The sequence below is a fragment of the Prinia subflava genome, chromosome 3 (assembly GCF_021018805.1).
Source record: "Prinia subflava isolate CZ2003 ecotype Zambia chromosome 3, Cam_Psub_1.2, whole genome shotgun sequence".
NCBI lineage: Eukaryota > Metazoa > Chordata > Aves > Passeriformes > Cisticolidae > Prinia > Prinia subflava.
In genome coordinates, this window is record NC_086249.1 from 26,036,667 (window position 1) to 26,059,724 (window position 23,058).

Genomic DNA, 23,058 nt, shown 5'->3' on the forward strand with positions numbered 1-23,058 from the left:
TGAAAATACACCACCTTATTCCAATTGTAGCTTTTCTTCTAGTCATACAAGACATTTGTTTCTCCAAACACCTGACCATACTAGGTCAGTGGTCTCAAAGTCAGGACAATATTCTTGGAAGATTTCCCTTAGAGCTTATGACAAAAGAGGTGCCACCATGAACTAGACCAAAAGGATATCCTGATCCTTGTAATGCTGAAACCACATAGTGGTATTTTGTGACATTGCTTAGTTGTGGTGTTGGGTTAACCAAATATTAGTTGGACTCAATGATCTTAGAGGTTTTTTCTTACTTAATGATTTAATGATCCCAGACTGAAGGCTCAACATTCCTTTTATTGTTGTTTCCAAATCATTTAACATATGCTTACTTAGTCTTAAACAGGAATCTGGAGGCACCCAAACTTTCCATGCCTGCTTTGATTTATGATCTGTCTAGATCTCAGAACTCTGAGGGAGGCAGGCTATCACCCTCTGTATTTTCTACAGAAAGCCAAATCATTTTCCTTTCCAATTGAAGTGTGTCCTCTCCACCCTGCCATTTCTCACCAATGTCAGCCAAGGCTGTGTCTGGCTTTGCTGACACTTTACAACAAAGTGGCTCTGCCTATGAATGAAGAAAATCTTCCTGCCTGTGGGGTCTGACAGACAGCACTTTCATATTCACCCACAAATCCCAGTGCTGATGTAGCACAGAGATTTCCCATGAAAATGGGGATTTAAAACAACAATCTCTTAACACATTCCAACCCTGTATTTTTGGTGGCTCCTCAGGCCACAAAAGGAAGTAGAAGTTCAGGAGAGATGACTATAGTAGAGATCCTAAGGGCCCCTTCTGAATATATTATATGAAATTTCCATGTAAATATCTTTATACAAGATCAGGACCCTGAAATCCATTTATGAATGATACAGTACAGTTTATACACCTAGATGTGACTTATTAAATCCGACATTTGGTCAGATGACTCACATAAGTGACCATATCTATTGCCTAAAAAGGAATTCAAAGGAAATGTAGCTGAATGCAGACATTTACACTGTAGACATCACTAGACTGCTAAACTCACTCCAAATATGTCCATTCCACCACAAATATTCCAATGAAGTGGTCAGATGCTGCTTTCCTGCTTGTATACAGAAATACCAGTGAACATTTTGTAAGGTTCACATTTACTGGGAACATTATATCAGTGAGGAAATTCTACCACCACTCCCTTTGAAGAAACAACATTTAAAAGAATTTCACTAATATCTTACAGTTTATTTCAGACCTCTTGTTTTAAATGAGAGTGGTTTGAAATGTTAAACACTTTTTAGTTTTAATAAGTGAGTGTGCCTCCAGCTGTTCTGTAAAAAAACAGGAAATAAAAGCCAATTGGTTCTCATTTGCAGTCTGAAGCTGGATGAAATCTGCTTGCACGCTTCACAGTTTGCAACATCTTTAACACAATTCCCTGATATTTCTGAATAAATACACATAATAGCTTTTTCAGTGGTCTCATGTTTTATAGAAAGTAGAATATAGCTTCTTTTCAGGTTCCTCACATCCTTTAGTCTTATTATCACACTGAAATACTTTTGATGTTTGGCAATTAAATTAATTAAATTTTCTTCTTTTTTGTCCCTTTCATTTTCTGTGAGACACTAGCTTATAATTAGAACAGACTGTATCTCATTTTTTCTGGCAGATACTTTTTTTTTCATGAGGAATTGTGATACTACATTTCATATGGGCCAGAATCTGTCTTTAATTAATTAATAATCTTCACAGAAAAGACCAATTTCTTTTGTCGAAGTACAAATAGGTCTTCTACATTGCTTTCTGTGAGCTATTAAATTAACAAAAAAAATTACACTTTATCTTTTTTTTTCTATTTTGAAATATCTGGGAGGACACAGACTTGTATGATCTTCCTTTTCCTTCACCACAATTATCTGCTAAAATGTGATTATGTGGGACAAAAGGCACAGTCTATATGCATGTGAAATTGTTTTTGATAATCCTGTTCTCCTTCTGAGAGAGCAATAACATTGTCAATGTCTTTCTTGGCCCTTGTGGCACCACTGGAGATAAAGCATAAGCATCAGAATACAAATCTGTCACCAGCAACGTGTGCTCACAGCCCAGAAAGCCAAGCATGACCTGGGCTGCATCAGTGTGGCCACCAGAGAGGGGCCTCTGCTCTCATGAGACCCCACCTGGAATACTGCACCCAGCTCTGGGCTCCTCAGCACAGGAAAGCCAGCTGTTGGAGGGGGTCCCGAGGAGCCACCAAGAGCAGAGGGTTGGAATGCCTCTCCCATGAGGTCAGGCTGAGACAGCTGGGATTGTTCTGCCTGGAGAAGGAAAGGTTCCAGAAAGACCTTACTGCAGCCTTCCAGTACCTAAAGAGAGCTTGTAAAAAGTGGGGAGAGAGTCTTTTTATACCTGTAGTAGTGACAGGGCAAGAGAAAATGGTTTTAAACTGAAAGAGTTCATGTTTACATTAGAGGTTAGGAAGAAATCCTTTGCCCAGAGGGTGGTAAAACACTGGCATAAATTGCCCAGACGTGCTGTGGATGCTCTGTAGCTGGAATTGTTCAATGTTGGATGGGATTTTAAGGGGCTCTTAGCAGCCTGATCTAGAGAGTGGCATCCCTGACAGTGGTAGGAAGGTTGGTACCAAATGATCTTTAACATCCCTTCCAACCCTAACCCTTTAATGATTCATTTCAAAAGGTAGAATTTAATTCTACTACATTTGTGGAAGAAGTAGCCATGAAGACTGAACTCCTAATCACTGGATAGATGACTGAAAGCATATGATTTTGGAGGACAAAATTCCTCTGGTACTGTGGTGATAGTTCCAATGAGTATTTGTGACCTTATGACAGTATCTCTGCAATAAAACCTCTGCAATAAAACCTTTAGCAGAATAAAACGTTCTTTAGAAGGGTTAGTACTTAATTTAGTACTTCATCCCTCATTTCTCTCTGGAGTAGAAAGAAGCTATAGTTTTATTACGATATTTAACTGCGTGAATTTAAGTGGGTTTTTTTCAGGTATATGAATCTCTACTGTAGACTGCTTATTAAGCTTGACACTGCTGATTCAGAGGGGCTTGTTAGAACCCAGAGGTTTGGTATGATCTCTGTTTTGTCTTAGCATTTGATATAATGGGGGTGACTCAGTGTAGATTGAAAGAACTTTTCCACCATTATACTTTAATAGTTCATAATACTTTATACTTTAACTGCCCATTGGTGGACATGATCATCTGCCCTGAACATCTAGCTTATCACTGTTAAAATGATCTTTCTGTTTTTTCCATGCTCCACTTGGAAGAAAACTATGTACTGGATTTTTCTCCCTCATTTCCAATAGCTACTTACCAAGAAAGGTTGTGATGTTGTCTAATCCACAAACAATAGATCATATTTTGCATTATTTGAACAACCATTATATAAATAATAAAACATTTCTGGTGCAAGTATTCAAAAGTTCTTGTATAATGTGTGAGGTCACAGTTTGGCAATGTCTGTGTTTACAATAACTTACTGTAAGGGCTGAAGGTAGATTTGAAGATATTTTGTCACAGATTCAACATCAGCTGGACTCGTTTCACAAAGCCCCTTTATTCTCTAGAAAGGAAAATTAGAGTTGTCAAAATCTTTACTGCTATTTAAACTATCATTTTAAGTGAAATACAGGCATCAAAGATATCTTTTTCAGACAGCAAGTTCAGCCAAGAATTTCTGTGGAAAAAGAAGCAATCAATTGGTATTGCCAAATTCCCTGACATGCTTGGTGCAGTTGGTATTGTGTGTGTTTTTTCTTTACCCTGTATGTTCACATCTCTTCTTTCTCTGGGAGCCTATAGAGACGAAACTCTCTTTTTTGTTTCCAGGCTAGTTAAGAAAAACCTCCAGGCTGTATGATGAGTCATCCAGCTTTTCTTTAGGTATTTTATTTGTCTTCTCTAGAAATCAGACAGCACCATTATCCATTTCATACTGCTTTCCTAAGATTGCCTATTCACAGGGACAAAAACTTCAACCCTTGAAATCATTATTTTACTCATAAAATGTCTTTAATTCACATTGAAAAATGGTAATACATTTTGTTTTGGGAAGATGCCAGTCCTTATTAATTCTCTTTTGTACCCTGCGATGAGAAAAACCTGTGTACCAAGAAATGGTGCACCAGTTTTCCAAATCACCTTTACTAAGAAAAACAATAAAATTCTCATTTAAGCCATCAAACAGGATAGTGTATAAAAAAAATCCCTCCTCCCCTCTTATCAACCAAGCTAGTCACCTCATCATAGAATGTTATCATGCACCCTACTTAATGCAAAAAGCATGCATTATATTCTGCTTTCCTTACTACAGTTTCCTTTCATCCTGAACACTGTTGATACCTGTTGCGATTGCAAGTCATCATAGTCCTGGGCAGGCTTCAGGTGGCCCTGCCAGAGCAGTGGGGTTTGAGCAGATGACCTACAGAGGCCCCTTGCAGCCTCAGCTATTATGTGACTGTAATTCTGGGAAAGTCAGAGTATTTTAGATCTTTCATAGTACTGCATGCACTTTTCATTTCTCAAAATCCTTTCCCCCTCTGGATTAATTATTTGTGTCAGATATGTTTAGGTTATGTTTTGTTTGCTACATTTTTTTTGTCTCTGTGGAAAAAGGGAGATAAGAATGACTATTTCCCTGCAGCTTGCCCCATTTTGAATAGTGAATCTTCCTTTTTAACTATTTGTCTTCAACAAAGGAGTAAAAACTTTTCTCCATACTGGTGCTCTGGAGAAGCAAGATTCCACAAATGAAAACATGACTAGTTTTCATACCCAGGGTTGTTTTTCTCTTAGTGGAAGCTGCAGAATGGTACCAATCTGCTCATGGATCTTCTGGCTTCTTTTCTGTTTCACAGAGATGGAGATTATACATTCCAACACAACCTGTAAGTAAGCATCATATTTTCCTGCATATACTGTTCTCTTTCATGTTGTGACCTCCACTTTTCAACATCCTGAATAGGAGAAAGCATTTTTCTACTGTCTGGGGAAGAGAGAAAAAAAGCAATAACCCTGTGGTGGTCACAATTGCTTTCTTCTGTCTGCAGGGAGAAAATAATGATTTTTCTCTCCTCCTTTAAGTCATGTCCTTGCCTTTATAGTGAGACTTATCTTAGTCTTAAACCCTTGAATTTTCCACTGTGATGCTACTAGTACTTGTCCTCCTTCTTTGCTGCTTTACAATGATTTCTGCTCCTACCTTCTCTCACATGCAAATTTGTTACAGATAATTTCTGCCTAATTCCCAGTTTCTCTGTAATGGCAGCAGAGGTGCTACACCTCTGCCTCTCCACAATACCCACCTGCCCTTCCCTCCAAAAGTCATCCTTCTTTCCATGTTTCCCTTACCAAATCCTTCCCATGACTCATGCAGACTGACCATGCTTTCTTGTTTAGGACTGGCTTGAGAAGCTGACTCATCTTTGCCCCTTAAGGTATGGATAGAAGTATTTTCCAGTTTGTATAGAGTTTTCCAGTGTTTGTCTAGAAAAGAAGAATGGTAAACAGATGATGATGAGGCAGATGTCAGCTTTACCTTCTTCTTATAACTATGAAGGTGCTTTCTCTCTCCTGATCCAAATCAACTCTGCATGTTGCTGTGACTGGAAGAGTTCTCAGGCAAAAAGTATTTTCATAAGATATTGTTAGACAATAAGACTACAGAATGAGAAACATTACACATTGCAAAATATTCCTTTCTCATTTAGTTCAAATACCCCAAATACCTGTTTAGGTTCTATTGTCAGGCATTTTGCTATATGTCTTTGTACATGTATACAGTCACAAAGACGTTTTTTGCAATTAGTGAACTACAGGCCAGATACATTTTGTCTCTTGTCTAGCCTCAATATAAGGACTGCAGCTTTATAAATGAACTTGGTTACTGAAGTCTGCAATTTCAATGTAGATACATCAAGTGCTGCTTTAAACACAGCCTTTGACTGCCATTCCATTGCTTTTTTTTTTCTTTTATCTTAGTGTGGTACAGCTACAACTTTATACTGATATCAGTAGCAAAGAATTGCTCTAGGTAGAATGAGGTATTTATGACTCTAACACAACAATCAGTCAGAGACATTCTGGCTGAGCACTGTAGAAAGGAAATGGGACAAAAACTGGCACTGAAGACTTGACACTATAAACTACTATGTCATTATCAGTTAAAAAAAATGTATCTGGAGTTGGATAAAACTGGGTTTAGGGGTAATGAAGAGAACAAAGAAATAACCTCGGTAAAGTACACCATATATAGTGCATTTGGGTGCAACCTAGTCATACAGACCAATGAAGAGAGAAAAGTGTAAATAAATATGTAGGAGAAAAGTGTTTTCTTTTAGACTGATATAGTCAGTTTTTGAATATCTTCATGCTAATATGATAAAAGAACTGTTGCAAGTTTAAGTGGGACTCTGATCCATGTTGCAATGAGTTAAAGATGTAGTGGGAGGCTTAGAATGGAAGAAAAGTGTGTTATTTCAATAAGAATGGAATAACAGGTTTCACCAGCCTCAATTTTGTCTATTGTTCACTTCTTAACACAATTTAATGTAGATTGTTTTTTGTATCAATTCTCACTATGAAATACCTCCCAGTTAGTATGAATTCCTATGAACATTTTATCCTGATACACTGTGCATTCTGTGCTGCTCTCTGTGTTTATATCAAATAATTCATTTCCTTATGTGAGTTCAGTAAAGATGCATTATTATCATGAACTAATTTGAAAATGGAATGTTTATTGCTTACATTTATTTTGGAACATCAAGACAGAAGCATTTCTGATTGATTCTCTCAATTTTCTACACATCCAAGTTAGGTTGCATTTTGCAGTAATTTCTTCACATTATTTGTATATATGAAATGCTGTATTTTACTGTGCTGACAAGATAGAAAGGAATTTCCTATCATTTTTTCTTCCCAAGGGAAACTGCAACCCGTAGAAATTTTCCATTGCTCAATTTTCATAAAAACCCTTGTCAAAAACATTTTTATATAATAGTCTATTATAGCAGATCATTTTATTGCCAGAGAAACAGAAGCAGTAAAGTTATTCAGATCTCACAACTGCACACTCGTTCTATCTTGCTTCAAACAAGCTGAGTAGAAAGTATTATTTATTCCCTTTTTAGATAAGTGAGGAGCCAGTCAATACACACAGAATGAAATTATCTTTCCATAGGTGTATAGAGATCCAACTCATAAATAGCTGGTACTAATTCAGAGAAGGTATATGGGTTGTGTGTAATTATTTTATTTCTTGTGATATCTGCATGATGGGAGTGCTCCATTAAACTGTCTGTGTTGGGATGTTTTTACTGCTGTATAATATGCAATCATGAACTGAGCTACAAAAACAAAAAACAAAACAAAACAAATCTTCAAGTATTTCACAAGTATTTGTATGTATTTGTATTAATCTGTAAATTATATATGTATATATCTTTATTTCCATATGTGTTCAGTAGAAATGATTATACTGTGAAATTTCAATTACAGATAGAATTCATTCCAGAAAACCTTTCTTCATAAAATATTACTCTTGTTTCAGATGTAAGCTCAGACATTCCTAATGAATGTGACCAGCTTTCATTTTCCTGGGGTTGAAAACCCAACAGCCAACACTCACAGAACAGTTTATGTTGGAAGGGACTTTCCAGATTATGCAGTTCCATGCGAGCCATGGGCAGGGGCCCCTTCCACTAGACCAAGCTTCTCAAAACCCCATCCAACCTGACCTCCCTCTGTCTTCTGGAATTCTGAGGAAAGTCATCAAAGAAAGACAGTTGGAGGGTGTTTTTTTCTGTTGTTTGTTTGTTTGTTTGAGAAGATGACAGTTAAGAGTGTTGTGACATATACTTGAATATCACTTGGGTTTTGGTGTAAGTTATGCTTAACAGCGGCAGAATTTTACAAGATTAAGTATGGGATTAAGACACCTGCCTTTAGCCTATGTTAATATTAGCAAGTAGTTTATCACAGCAGGAGTGGGTCAGCAGTATGAAATATGTCCCATCCACAAGAAGAGCCCAAAAGAAGACCCAGGAAACTACTGACCCATCAACCAAAATTCAGTTCCTGTGAAAGTACTGGAATGGGTCCTCCAAAAAGTATTACTAACCAAAAGAAGCAAATTATTAGGAAAAAACATGAGGGATTTGCCAAATACAAATCAAGCCAGACTAACCTGGATCACTTTCTACACCAAAATAACATCTTGTATTTAAATGGGGAGTGCAGTGGATGTTGCTTATCTGGATTCAAGCAAGGATAGAGACATGATAATTTGACTCTATTCAGCATTTGTCAGGCCATACCTGGAGTATTGTCTCCATTTCTTGGTCTTACAAGAAAGAAAGACATGGACAGACTGGAGAAGGTCTAAAGGAGAGCTAAAAAGAACATCAAAGGTCTGAAGAATTACCCTATGAGGAAAAACTGAAGATGTTAGATCTCTCCTCTCTGGAGAAGGATCAGGAAGGATCATCACAGTTTCTAGTACTTCAAGCGGAGGCAAAAAGAGGATGGAGGCTCTGTTCTCCCAAGGCACAAGACAAGGGACGATGGGTGGAAGTTGCACCAGCAGTTTTGCCTTGGTGTAAGAAAGACATCTTTTGTAGTATGAACAGTCACTAATTGGACCAAGGGAATGACCATCACCAGGGATGTAGTAGAGTCTCCACCACTGAATGTTTTGAGCTGCCATTAGACAGAGCCTAGATCATCTCATACAGACTTTCTTTCCCATGAAAAGTTGTACCAAATGGTCTTTCAAGGTCCCTGCCAGCCTAGGCTATTCTATGATTCTACAATATGGTGATGCCACAGCTGTATCTACAGTATTTGCCACATGATGAGATTAGAATAGACAACTTTAGTCAGGTGTTGGTTCAAAACCTTTGATTTATTGCAATTTTCATACTGTCATGTCATTTACATATTTAGAAAAAAGTAAATCTGTTTATTCTGTTTGTGACAAGCACCTGCAAATTCTTGTGTCTTACATGTCATGACAAAAATAACATGCCAGTCTAGAAATTCACATAACATTGATCACATCTATTAAAAAGTTATTAATTTCCTGCATGAATTAAAAATAATGCAGTCAAAATGTTATATATAAATTATATTACTGTACATTTCTGAAAATAGGTAAATAGACCAAAAAATCCATGAGCATATGTAAGCTGTGGGATAGCATAATCCGTTTTTATCCCCACTGTTATATATCTCCAGAAACCAGTCATATCCTCTCCACTTCTGTCTTTGGTTTGTCTACACTCTAGAAAAACAATTATTCAGTCTACAAGACATTAAAAATTGTGTGGTCATCAGACAGCTGCTTTGCCTGTATGAGGTCATGTCTTAAATCTATTAAAGTTAATTAGCACATCTGTAGAGAAATTATGAGAATAAACTTTCTATCGTTGTTATTTAACTTCATTTTCTTATGCGGCCCTGTCTGTGTACATTAAAGACAGTTAACTCTAGTAAATGAGTTCAAGTACACCATTTTTGAAATGCATGAGACCAGCTGGCAAGAGAGAGAATCATCGCTGATTGTGGAAAATTTCTTGATATCCTTTCATAACAAAGTCACAGTTATTTTGGCATGGTACCAAATTATATTTTTCAGCTGGCAGTGATGCTTCAAATGGAGAAGCAAAATAGTTGAGACAATCATTATCATTGAATCACTGCAGTTTTGCAACTCCAAAAACAGTAGCTTGTTTCATAATTTCTATAACTACAAATGAAACATTTGTGAAAGAATCTTTTCGTAGCTGACTTCCTGGCTCTTCATTTACAAAAGGAAAGGGAAAAACATTCTGAAAGCAGATTTTGTCTATAGGAGCAAAGCATTCTGTCTGAAAGCATTTTCCATCCACATCTTGTAGCTTTTCCCTGAAGACCTGCATATCACCCAAGGTAACTTCTTGATCAGTAATGAGGATTACTGGGCAAGTTGGCATCACTGTTAGACCTTTTGCCAGATGGAGGTGACTCCATTCTCACCTATGAGGAATAAAAACTCTGCTGAGAGCGCTATCTCAAATTCTCATAGTCTTTTGCAAAGTTGGATGAATCATAAACAGATGTCCTCTGCCTTTTGAACTGCCATCTGCTGTAACTGGTTGGAAGATCTCTGGCTATTTCTGTCAAAGCATGCGAACTTTTTAATGAAAAAACTATTCTTTGGACAGCATGTTTTGAAGAGTAACCCTGGAAAGACAGCAGCTGTTTTTTTCAGAGCCTAGCAAGGCTCTGATTCTGTTAATTATTTTCTTTTTATCCTTTCCTTTTAGAATGTAAACTGTTTGCTATTCTCATTCATCCTGAAAGTTTGCAGAACTGCCCAGGCTGTATAATTAGGATTTCTTCACAAGCATCTTCTGCTGGATGGTTCACTACTATTGAAACAGATGGGATCATAACAGCTCCCTGAGTCATTATTAAGCTGGTCCAATGTCATCAATGAATTTTTATATGTGTTTGATGTGGGTTTTTTTTAATCCAAGGGTCATGACATTCTGATTGAAGGGGCTCCTATTCTAGCCTATAAAATGAGTTTCATAAGTATTATAGTAGGTATGCACTTTTGTGAATGATATACATGCTATGTGAATAAGTCTGTCCATATTATTTCAACTTTTAAAATAACACCTCTTAAGTGTCACTAACTTTCTAACTTGCAGAGACAACAGCATAATTTTAGCATGTACCTGAAATACTTTTTAGGTCTTGGAACTCTTTGTATCTCATATCATTCTGTATGAAGCTTCTTACCAATGACAGTGCTCTTATTCCACCCAATCTGGGAAACATCAGGATTAAGTTGCACCCCTGCCACAGGTTTTACCTCTACATAGGGAATGTGATTTCTGTAGTCTCCACTCCTCTTTCTTCCTTTGCTTGAACAATATAAATTACATGCCAAGGAAAGACAAATTACAGTGGTACTTTAATTGTGAGTAAGATAATTTGTCATAAAAATTGCCAGCCCCTTCAAAAAATTAGTTAGCGATGAAAGAAATCACACCTTAACTGCTACTAATTTTTAGCTTTCAAGTAACAGATGCTACGAATACCATGGACCCTCTGTTTTTTTTAACCATACACAAAAGTATTGCCCTGTGGTCCAATGACTTTGCAGAGCTGCCTGGTTCATTTTCGGAGCCTAGGGAATTACAGGTTATCACTTGCTAAAAGCATAGCTTCACACCATTCTCTCACATCAAGTGGGACTGCTCAGCAAAAAAGTTGATTCTTTACACCAGGAGGATACTTCAAGGAGCTTGAAACTCACTTTGTTTCTAATTTCTAGCCCAGTGCCTTATTTTGCCTCACTGTACCTACTTTTCTTTCTCATTTTATTTTCAAGTCTGTGTATTACAGAACAGTTACGTGACATACATTAATATGCAAAACTAAAAGATTTTTAATGTGACATGTTAATGTGTATTCTGCAGTGGTCCACATATACCTATGTATCAGTTAGATTGTCCATCCATCCATGCATCCATCTCCCCATGATGGAAGCAAATACAAACATCTTGGAAAGAGAAAGTTGTTTCTTTCCCATACTTACATAACACTGCTGCATTTGAGATAACAACAGTAAATGTAAAAGCAAAGATATGAACATGTGAAGCAGAGACATGACCCAAGAGCAAATAATGAAGAAAAGAGAAGGCAGAGATTTAAAATGAGGTAAAAAGGGAAGGAGTAATTCATGAGAGATGAAAAGAACATGTTTTGAAATTCTGTAGCATTTTTTTCCTCCTACTCACACTCCTGTGTTAGCAAGGTGAATCACTTACTCCAGGGCCAAAATCAAATTGTTTTTCCATTGACAAAGCATAATTACAGACTTTCAGTTTAAACAACTTTGGATAATTTGTTCAAAGGAAACAACAACAAAGAAGAAAGATAAACATCTGCAAGAGATCACAATTATGTGTTTAACTTTGTACCTCCTTCAGGAACCCTGCTTCACATATGACTGACTAATGACTAGAAATGACTGTAAAAAAACCCCACTAGAAAGAAAACTAAAATACCAACACTAAGGTCTTCCCAGCAGCTGATGAAAAGATTTGCATCTGACTCAATGGATTTGAGAAAGAAAAGGAGCAATAAGAACCTCATATACACGACATTGACAGAACTGAATGGTATATGAAAGTAAACCAAGCTAGTACAGCCAGAAAGGATGTTGAAGCGGTGACCAGAAGCAATGAAAAGTAGAAATGCTGGTTTGTATCCTTACCAACGTAACCAAACGCTTTTTCTGGATTTCCTGACTTACAGGGCAGAGGAGAGGTTTCTCCAAAAGCTCAGATCCTTCCTCATTTCCTGAGATCAAAGGAAAGGTAAGACAGTGTTCTGAGCCTGTGAGCCACAGGAAGCTGTCATTGGGCCTAAGGTATTTTTTTTGCAAGCCTCATGAAAGTTAGGAGGATCTAACCCCCAACCAGCTTCTTGAATTTACTGGGGATTTAAGGCTGCAGGAGCCTTAAGCCAACAAAATCTAATGTTATTGAAGTGTAATGTCATTATTAGTTAATTACACACTCACCATCAGCCCATAGCATACATCAGCAGATGTGAGAGCTTTTGTTTTTGTTGGACGAAAACACGACTGGAGGGGAATTATCAGCAGAAATAAGTTTAGAATTTAGGGCTTCACAGTGAGTATATCTATCTTTCTGCTCATTTGCTGTTGCACTAAAGAAAGAGAAAAAAAAAGTTCAAACAGCTGAAGAATTTTACCAGGCGTCTGGCACTTTCTCACCTGCCTTTAACATGGTGTGGTGACATTGTCTCTGAGGCACAAAATGTCAAGTACAGTTGTAACTCTTCAACAGGCTAAGCCTAGAGTTTATTAATGTTTATGATCAGCACAGGTTAACAAAAACACCATGTTGCTCCTTCCTACTGAATTTCATCAGTATCTAGAGAATTCACACAGAATCACAGAATCCTTGTGTTGGAAGAGACCTCCAGCATCATCAAGTCCAACCCAACCCTAACCTCAACTCCATTGTTTGAAACAGGAGGGTTTTTATAGTTTCAAAGTTGCCAGGGCATCCTGAAAGAATTGAGAGAAGTGGACTGGGGAAAAAGCCTCACTTTAGCATCTTTTATTGTTTAGAAAGCAGTTTCTAAAGCTTCAAGAAGATTAATGTTTTTTTCGTAATTATTCATTTCTTCCTCTCAAATGCTGTGTTGATAAGGTTTTTAGATTAGCAGATAATGTGAAGGACTTCAAAGGCTTATGCAGGCATTCCCACTTGGCTTCCTGAATACAGCTGGGAGTCAAACTAATTGGCAGTCTGCAGTGAGGCAATTAGCCACAGGATGAAGTAAATTGGAAACGGAGACCTAACATTATATATGCATCATTACTTGAATATGTACTTTGTTTTTGGTGAGTGGAACTACTATCAGAGTATTGAGATAGTTTCAATACACAAATAACACAAATGCATCTGTGGGGCAAAGGTCTGAACCCTCCACTTTTATCCTGTAGACAAACTGGCCAACCAAGTAGGGCAAAACCATTATTTTAAAATAAATGTTTTCTGATTGCAGTTATTGTACTTGGTAAACCAGTATTAAAGAAGTGACCTGAGGTAGGTCCTGACCTCTACAACACAGTAAAATGCAAATTACCTATTGGCTTCAATTACACTTTTCTGGTTTTCTTCAGAGGTTAAATTCTAATTCAGCTCAATTATAATCACAGAGAGTGTTTAAATGTTTCTTGTGCAGATACTGGCAGTAAAATAATGAGATTGCTTCTTTCCTTTTTTGTTCCTCTGAGATCATGGGGACTGCAGCAAATACTCAAAGCTAATAGTCTTATAAATGAAAATGATTTGAAAATATCATAGAATGCTTTGGGTTGGAAAGAACCTTAAGGACCATCTAGTTCCAACCCATCTGGTCTCATGGACAGGGACATTTTCCCATAGACCAGGTTGCTCAGAGCCCCATACAGCCTGATTTTGAACACCTCCAAGGATAGGGAGCCCACAGCTTCTCTGGGCAATCAGTTCCAGTGCCTCACCACCATTATAGTAAAGAATTTCTTCTTCTATTTGTAAATTCAGAAAAGGAAGCCGGAAAGTAGCTTATACCTGGGAGTAGGAGGATTGAGAGTCTGCTCAGGTGAGTAAACACTAGGTCAGGAGCAAGAAGCCCCTCAATTCTGAGTTGCCCTACCAAGTGCATTTCTCTCTTGATGTTTCTCTTGCAACCCTTCAGTGGTTCACCTTGAAAAGATGCATTATGAGCCATATTCTGCATGCTTGGTAAACCGAAATATGCAGCTAAATCTGTGTTTCTAAGCTCTGGGCTATGGTACAGAAAAAGTTTACTGCTCCTTCTCTTCCTTTTCCTTCCTACCCTAAGCCAAAATTAAGTGTTCTTTTTGACCTCTAACTAAGGCTTCTTGATTTCTTGGGGTATCCTTTGATTATATCTTTAAGTCTCTCTTTCAAACCCTTTGAGATCTTAATACCATAAATTTTCTACAAGTCCTTTTAACTAACTCCCTAAAAGATGGTGGTAGTAACTAGTGCTGAATAGATGCACAGGGACCGTGTTTGGGTGAGCAAGAAATAGTACCATAAACACAGTGAAATGTAAGTTGATGAAGTTATGTGGTATTTCATGGTGGCACGTGATATTATGACCTTGTCATCACCAGAAAGAAACTTAGGTAGATTCATTAGGTGTTACCTCACATTTACTTTGGAATTGCCTTCAAGTGGCCAGTGCATTCTGAAATCAAAGTGGTGTAATCCTAAAATAGATGTTCTTGTCAGGAAGTAGCTTTGTGCATTTCTGAATTAATTACTTTTATTTCAAAGCAGAAAGCCTACAGGGGTTAGACAGAGAGAGCCAAGTTGGTTGTGTTCCACTGTGTATCATTAATATCCTCACTGCATTTTTCCACTCACTTTTCCCTCTTGAACTGAATTTTATCTGTTTTGGAGGGTTGCTAGGAAAGTTTGGGAAATCTGGTGGAGTATTGGCACAGTCTTGCTGCCAAGAATAGGCAGTCATTTCTTCAATTTGTGGCTTGTCAGATGGACTAAACTTATCTAGAACAGGAAAATTCAGAGGGAACACCATGTTGGAGGATCTGATGCAGATATAGTGCAATCTTAAAAAAAGAAAATTAGCTTAAAAGTGCAGAACCCTTTATACATAAATTACGCCAGAAACAGAAACATTTCTTTGCAGCATTTTATGGCTTCATATTAAATGATGTCTTCCTTGGTTGCTGTTTGTACTAGGTCATGACGGGACATTTAATGGGCCTATAAAGAGGCCAGAGAGGGGCCCTTCATCAGGAACTGTAGGGATAGGGGACAGGAGTAATGGGTTCAAACTGAAAGAGGGAAAATTTAGGTTAGATATAAGGAAGAAATTATTTACTGTGAAGGTGGTGAGGTATTGGAACAGGTTCCTCAGAGAAGTTGTGGATTCTTGACCCTGGAAATGTTCAAGGCCAGGCTGGATGGGGCCCTGAGCAACCTGCTCTAGTGGAAGGTGTCCCTGTCCATGGGAGCTGGAACGAGATGGTCCTTAAGATAACTTCCAACCCAAACCCTTCTATGATTCTATGACCATGCAGACTGAAAGCTGAAAGGTTTTGACAAAAAACCCTGTGATAAAATAATAGAAAGAGCAGAGAAAACATTCCAATGAAACTAAATCATCATTATCACTACAGTTCTGAGACACCTGCTGTTTAAGCCCTCCAGTTTTGTCATTAATCACACAAGAAAGACATCAGCTGTGCCACCTCACTGGCTTTTCAATAGCAGCTCAAGGGCTCTGACTCTCTAAACTCAGACAGTTGCAGACTTGTAAAGGAAACAACTTCAAAACATATCTACTTTTCCTCAAATCTTAATTGCACCAAAGGCAATTGTTGACAGGAATTTTCAGCCTGTTGCAGTGTTGATGAATTACATTGCTGGCAAAATTCTGTATGCAGCAGGTAATCCCCTTATGCTCCCACACTACCATGTTTTTTCTTACAGTGAATTGGACCTTTCTAGGTTTATGCTTCTCCTAAACTATCACTGCAAAATGTGTAACACCAGCACATGTTGCTATCTAAGCTAGTCCACTGTACCAGTTGGATCCCTTCCCATTATGTCTAATTACATGTATTAAAAAGGCAAATATACCATTTTCTTTGTGCCTTTGAAAATATTTTATTGCCCCCAGAACACAGACATGCCATATGTGCAGTTGAACACATTAAAGTTTCCAGTAGCAAATTAACTTGTTCTACATTTCCCCATTTAGCTTTTTAAATATTTGCTTGGATGTTTGTTGCTGCAGTGAACAGGATTTAAAATTATATGAAAGCCATAATGAAGCAATAAAGTGCTCCCCTGTGTAGAGTTCATACCGCATTTAATTGGCACAATGGAGCAGTTTACAGCAAGTATTCTTAGGTGTGTGATAGTTTACTGTTCCTTTGCTGCAGATGTTTCTAGGTACCCTTTAAAAGGAATGGGAAATAAAGAAATTTCAGATTGATGCTCAAGTTTTATAAGCATATCTTATAGAAATCTATAGAGAGGAGAATGACAAAAAATAATGGTGACATTATTGCATGAGACTAGACCACCATCAATACACCTCAATAGAGGTCCAATAAACCCCACAGCCATGGTGCAACTTAGTGTGAAAATCAAGTTTCACTTTTTCAGGCATAGAGGCCTACAGAAAATCAGCAGGGGTAAAAGCTTACAGGAAAAATCTTATGGCCAAGGTTGAAAGAAGGAATACTAATTTAGAGAGAACACATTATATATAATATTATCCCAAAGCATAAAACAGCTATATATATTTAGGTATGTACAGATACATAGTGTATACATGTTATAAATACTTGTTATGCCCTTGTTGATAATACCAGCTGCTTAATATCAGCTCTGGAATCAAATGAATGAAGATTTTGCAATAATCTATTTTTCCTTTCTGTTGCAGTGTGCTCTGAACTGTTAGTAATACCAATTTAACCTGTCAGAACTCCCCAGAAGTCAATAAACCTGAAGGAATTAGCAGTGGTTAATCTGCAAGTAGAACTGTCTGAGAGTCATACAAGAGCTGTAAAACCCTTCAGGTTTTGGGATTTTACCCTCTCATGCATTTCTCTCCTCTTGTGTTGCCTTTCCCTGCTAGTCCTCTTTGCCATATCATTAGTAAACCTCTTTACCTGCACAGAATTCAGGAAAGCTCGCTGGCCCAAGGTTCAGGAAGTTGAATTCAAACCCAAAGGACTTCAGTACAAAAGACTGTAGTCTTGAAGAATAGGTATGCACATGTTCTCCAAGACAAACACATAAAAACCAACAACAAAACCCCAAACCAAATAAATGAGGTTCCAAACAAAGAAACAAGGGAGAAAAACCAAAAAACCCCAACCCACAATTATACATACACACCAAATAGAAGGCAAAGCACAATTACAGGCTGAGCAGAGGATAGGTCAAGTTTAGTCCTGGGTAGAGAGACTTGGGGGTGTTGGTGGACCATAAAAATAACATGATTCAGCAATGTTCTCTTGCAGCCTGTAAAGCCAAATATGTCCTGGGCTGCATCAAAAGAAGGGAGACCAGCGGGTCAAAGGTATTGATTCTTCCCCTCTCCACTGCTCTAGGGAGGCTCCACTTGGAGTATTGCATCCAGCTCTAGGTCCCACAGTATAAAAGGAATGTGAGAACTTCCTGGATTTTACTGGCCACAGATACTTATAACAAGTTTAACATACGAGCAAAATAATATACGAACCTTATTATGGTGAATTTGCGGAAGAAAATCACCATCCTAGTTACAGACATCATCCACCTGAGGGAGTTTTCCTATAGAAATGAAGTCCTCAAGTTTGGGTTTGGATGCATTCCCATTTGAATTTGAGAATACTAGCAATAAAAGTACATTTAACTTTAACCAATTTAATATTTATCATCTTATGTGATGCTTATGTGATGTGAAACTGAAGGCATTTTTCATTGCATTTAACAGTGACAGCCATCCCTAATTGTTTTCACTGAATGCTTGAACCAAGGTGAGATATATATTTTCTGCATGACTAGAAAGACCATTGCCTTTTAAAATCCTGTCTCCCTGCAATGATGTCTTTGTTTCTGTTCATAGTTTCCTTCAGGAAAGCTGAGTTAAATTTACTGCCTGAACTGGTCACAGAGGTGTGTGAGCATTTCTGCAGAATACTTCAGGAGATGACACCCTGAATGTATCCTAAATGGTCTTGAGGGAGGGAGTGAAAATGGCACCAGACCCTTCTCCAAGGTGCACAGTCAAAGACAAGCAGCAAGAAACACAGCTTCCAGATTCCTAACGAGGAAAATTTCTAAGTTAGGTGGTGGAATTGTCATCCTTAAAGATTTTCAAAATTCGACTGGTAAATACTCTGAGAATCCTCCTCTAAGTTTGAAATCAGACCTCCTTTGAGGAGATAGTGAACTAAATGGGATACAAAGGTCACTTCCCACCCAAATTATTCCAAGTAGGAATCCAAACCTTGACACAATGAAAGCATTTTCTTTGAACAGTGATGGGCTGACTACTTTCTTCTTGTCATTCCCTTCAGAATTTCATAGACATTAGACACAGTCTGAGATCTCTGTCCATACTTTGAGTAGCATCATACAACTTTCATAGACATTATTAACAAACAACCCTGTTGTAATAATTTTTCAAAAGTTATCATTAAAGAAAGTAATTTTGTTCATAATATTCTGTTCCTTTTCTGCAATGTTATCCAAACTGAAAGACTATAAAAGGTTTTACACCTATATATAACCTATACACAGGTTTCAATTACAAAATTGAATATACAACTTGATTAGAAAAGGGATTGAATGTGCCTAGGTAGTAGGAATTACATTTTCCCTCAGCACTAAGGTTCAGGACTGAACCTTCTTCTGGCATTATTTAGATTTTGGAAGAGCATACACAATCCAGCTAGGTCAATTCAGTGCTAAACATCATGGCTTCACAATCCTCCTTTTGTTTACTAAGTTGAAGGATGCTTTACTTCGGTCTCTTGAGCTCTTGCAGTAGCTACTTCTAGAATGAACAATGAAGAGTTATTGCACACTGCTAGCTCACTTGATTAGTGCAGCAATTAATGCTGTACATCCTCTGGTGCCTGTTTTGGTTTTATATTTTGCCAGAGATGAACACATCATCTCTTGATGGTTTTCTTCCCCCAAGGTCTATAGTACTTTCATAATTTTTTTTCACCTAAGATCTCCAACATTTAAATCATTTCGCATACATTCATTTCCATGGGAAAAAATTAGACATTTTTAAATAGAAATTAGTCTAGCTCTCCTTCCCCTTCATAAATTGGCACATCCTATATTTAGTATATTCAATGAATTGCACTCCATGTGTTCTAGTTAGAGCAGCACAGTCTGGCCAAGGACTGTGACTTAGAAGTAGGATCCCTGGACTGGATTAACATTAATTAGGTGTGACAGCCACCCAACACTCAGGCTGAGTGCAGATCCTGCAAGTGTCAGGAGCTCAGCACATTTCAGCAGGAGCTTCTATCCCTGACAGCAGACAGTTGTGAGTACTAGTCTAACCTGCTTGAAAAGGGAGTTTGCAATATTCATTGCTTAAAATTGATGGGAGAAGTACTATCTCATTAAGAGTGGGATTCTTTAATTGTTCCTTGCATTTTTAATGTGATAAGTAAGGCTCTTCCCCACAGTACAGCAAGAACAGAGTACGGTAATGCAGGAGTGATAAATGTCTGTTTCTGAGAGTCTGTCATAGATCCAGCAACTCAGACAGATGTTAAAAATGCCTCTGCAGGAACACAGTTAGAAATGCCTCAGCCAGAACTGCAAGTGCAGAGTCCCTGCAAGGCCCAGTAGGTCTGACTCAATGAAGCGTTGGGGCATAGGATGTCTGGGGATGTCTCTAAATTAAGTGTCTGCTCTGGGTCTTCATAAAATCACTGAGTTTTAAAGTGTGGCTTTCAAAGTGAACACATTTGAAGGCACTGAGAACTGGTTTGGGGGGAATGAGAGGAGGAAATGAATGTTAGAGAGTATAAATCCTGGAATCTTGATTTAGGAAAGCTCTCAAATTTAAACAAAAGCCCAAAGCACTTTTTTGCTCAGGATGTGTGGGATGAATCCATGCATTACAAAGTATAGCATAATGCTTAGTAGAGTGTGACATTAATAAGAGAACATGACTACTTAGCACTTGAAGCAAGTGTTTTAATCTTTTAATTCCAGCATTACTAATGGTCTAAAGCTTTTTAGGCTGGAATGGTTTCTTGCTCTCTAGCCTCCTTTGTTTTCCTGACTAAGATAAGGAAAGCAAAAAAAAAAAGCTACAGAAAAAACAGCAGCACACCTTCTTTTATTAACATTGGCCAAAACATCTAATCCTGTGTTAATGACCCTGGTAAGAATAAATAGAAAGAAAGAAACAAAGAAATATATCCATGTGGAGGATAGCATACAGGGTAAAAGTCTGTTAGTGCAGAACTACTGAGCATTTGTTTTTCTATGAAGTACTGTACAGTTAGGCAAATGGAGCCACACTGAGAAAAGAGTAGACACACATCTTCCTGTGGGACAGGCAGCAGAAGATTTGCTTTTTTCTGTGTTAAAATGAAGTTGGATATAACTATGCCTAAAGGGCGCTAGGGATGAGGACCCCTGGCAAGCCTTGGTTGTCTCTTCTGGTAGTAACGACTGTATCATAAGGTGTGTCTGCTGATCTAGATGGCTATCCTGCTCAGGAAATTTTTGTCTTTCTTGAAGGTTTGTTGTCCCCAGAAATTCAAATGTAATATGCTCCCAGGAAGTTTCTTGCGGCAGTGACAGACCTCAGGTAGATCTCAAAGCAATTGTATTGTTTCCATCCCTTCTCCTTGCAGGTCAGAGGCAATGCAGTACAGGAGAGAAGTATATTCAGTGTATTGTGAAAAGGAAAATGTTACACTTGTTAAAACCTGTGTGTTAAAAACATGTAACTGAGTCCAATACTGCTGTGTGTCCTAGAAAAATCTCTCTTGGATGCCAAAATGTGGCTTTTCAGGAGGGAAACTGGAAAGAGATTTCTCTGAGACTTCACCCTAAACAGACTTTTGCATGCTACTCTGTCATATAAAGAGATTTCTCTTTCAACCTGCTCTTTGTTAACCTGATATGTTGTGGACTCCCTGGCCCTGGAAGTTTTCAAGGACAGGTTGGATTGGTCTCTGAATAAACTGGTCTAATAAGAGGTTTCCTGCTTATGGTAGGGTGTTTAGACATAGATGGTCTTCAATGTTCCTTCCAACCCAAATTGTTCTATGATTTTATGATTCTGTGACCTGGTGGGATCCAAACATTGCGAGATGTGTGGGTGTACTGAGCCCCAGGGGCAGACAATGAGGCAACAGCATCCTTTACAGTTTAACAAGGGCAGAAAGGAAAACCTTATGAAGTAATCAATGTGATGAATGTCATGAGAATACCTTTGGAAAAAACCCACAATGTTTCTTGCTGCTAAGGCACAGTGGGAGTTAAAGTCAGCATTTTAATGTAGCATGGTAGATCACTTAGTGTCAGCATCTCTTTTTTGTATGCTTTGTATAGAGATGTTTTTCTGTCAGCATGACTTATTGAGAAAACCACTATATTTTACAGCAGTAGGTTAAATTGTTCACTTGCCTAGGTGCACAAGTACATCCTGAAACACATTTCATAATCTTCTGACTCACTGCACACAACACATATGCATACAAGATATTTCATTATCAGAAAACACTCTGATCTAACATTTTAATGCAATTTTTATGATTCTGGTAGGAGGAATAATAAAACTAAATAATTTCCAAGAATTATCCACAGTACCTGCAAAAAAAAATCCACTATGAAGTCTCAAAACATATTTTAACATACTGAATTATTCCTGCTATTTCAAATGCCCCTGTAAGAGTAGCTCCATTATGAGACCTGTAATACTGAGTATATTAGTATTAAAGCGACTTAAAATTGAAATAAAATCTACCAATTAAGTAGATGTGTGAACTTACTGCTATCACAGTTTTGTGGCCTCATACTTGAGTACAATCAGTAAATATACTGCAAATCTGTTGAGACAAGACCTGTAACTTTTATTTTCCACCTGTTAGAGCTACCTTTATTGTATAAAGACAAATGATAACAGAGATTTTATCCCATCCAAGCAGGCTGTTGGTTCACCTACTGAATAATACTCTTGTGTTTGGTCATCAGCAACCTTTGGGTCTGCCTGTGAAGGATTTGCAGATTTGTGAGCTTTGAAACTCTATTGTAATTGAATTCTTAAAACTACCCTAAAGAAATCAGTACTTTTGCCATTTCTTTCTAATTCACTTAGCATCTGACTGGTGGAGTGAGATGAGTAGTTTTCACTAGTTATAACGCAGGCCTTTCTAAATCTCTCCTTAGTGAGTCTATTTCTAGGGCTTCCTGTCAGGCAGAACTCTGAGCACTGGAGAAACCACAAAGAAGGGATGAGCTTAAATATTCCAAGTCATTTTTCACACATAGGAAAAAGAAAGAACATTGAAGCTTTTCAAGCTTGCCAGCTTCTATGTACTTACAATTCAAATCATTTGACACCTTCTGTGTTAATTCCACTTTCCCGTACTAAAATGACTGTTCTTTGTGCATGAAATGTTCACATAATTTGGTTATAACCTGGTGGAAAAAAGGCTAGGTTGCTAGAAATTAAGAAACTGATTTCTAAAGAAAAGAAATGGATTTTGGTGGCTAAGGCTTAACAGGACTGATTGGTCAGAGAAGCTTAACACGTGGATATAATTTGCTAAAGGATTTCCCAGAGGGCTAATGTGGTAAAAGAAGTCAGATGTGTTACATGATTAATACAGCTGCTTTTTCATCAAAATTCAAGCGGTCATCAGTTAGATCAGTGTAATGGGGTC